This window comes from Neophocaena asiaeorientalis, unplaced genomic scaffold (genome assembly GCF_003031525.2).
Source record: "Neophocaena asiaeorientalis asiaeorientalis breed wild unplaced genomic scaffold, Neophocaena_asiaeorientalis_V1.1 scaffold202, whole genome shotgun sequence".
NCBI classification, from domain to species: domain Eukaryota; kingdom Metazoa; phylum Chordata; class Mammalia; order Artiodactyla; family Phocoenidae; genus Neophocaena; species Neophocaena asiaeorientalis.
In genome coordinates, this window is record NW_020172627.1 from 1723845 (window position 1) to 1724849 (window position 1005).

Genomic DNA, 1005 nt, shown 5'->3' on the forward strand with positions numbered 1-1005 from the left:
CCAAGATTACTCTACCCAGCAAGGATCTCATTCAGATTTGATGGAGAAATTAAAAGCTTTACAGACAATCAAAAGCTAAGAGAATTCAGCACCACCAAACCAGCTTTACAACAAATGCTAAAGGAACTTCTCTAGGCAGGAAACACAAGAGAAAGAAAAGGCCTACAATAATAAACCCAAAACAATTAAGAAAATGGTAATAGGAACATACATATTGATAATTACCTTAAAAGTAAATGGATTAAATGCTCCAACCAGAAGACACAGACTGGCTGAATGGATACAAAAACAAGACCCGTATATATGCTGTCTACAAGAGACCCACTTCAGACCTAGAGACACATACAGACTGAAAGTAAGGGGATGGAAAAAGATATTCCATGCAAATGGAAATGAGGAGAAACCTGGAGTAGCAATTCTTATATCAGACAAAATAGACTTTAAAACAAAGACTATTACAATAGACAAAGAAGGACACTACATAATGATCAAGGGATTAATCCAAGAAGAAGATATAACAATTGTAAATATTTACTCACCCAGCATGGGTGCACCTCAATATATAAGGCAAATGCTAACAGCCATAAAAGGGGAAATCGACAGTAACACAATCAGAGTAGGGGACTTTAACACCCCACTCTCACCAATGGACAGATCATCCAAAATGAAAATAAATAAGGAAACACAAGCTTTAAATGATACATTTAACAAGATGGACTTAATTGATATTTATAGGACATTCCATCCAACAACAACAGAATACACATTCTTCTCAAGTGCTTATGGAACATTCTCCAAGATAGATCATATCTTGGGTCACAAATCAAGCCTTGGTAAATTTAAGAAAATTGAAATCATATCAAGTATCTTTTCTGACCACAATGCTATGAGACTAGATATCAATTACAGGAAAAAATCTGTAAGAAATACAAACACATGGAGGCTAAACAACACACTACTTAAAAACCGAGAGATCACTGAAGAAATCAAAGAGGAAATCAAAAA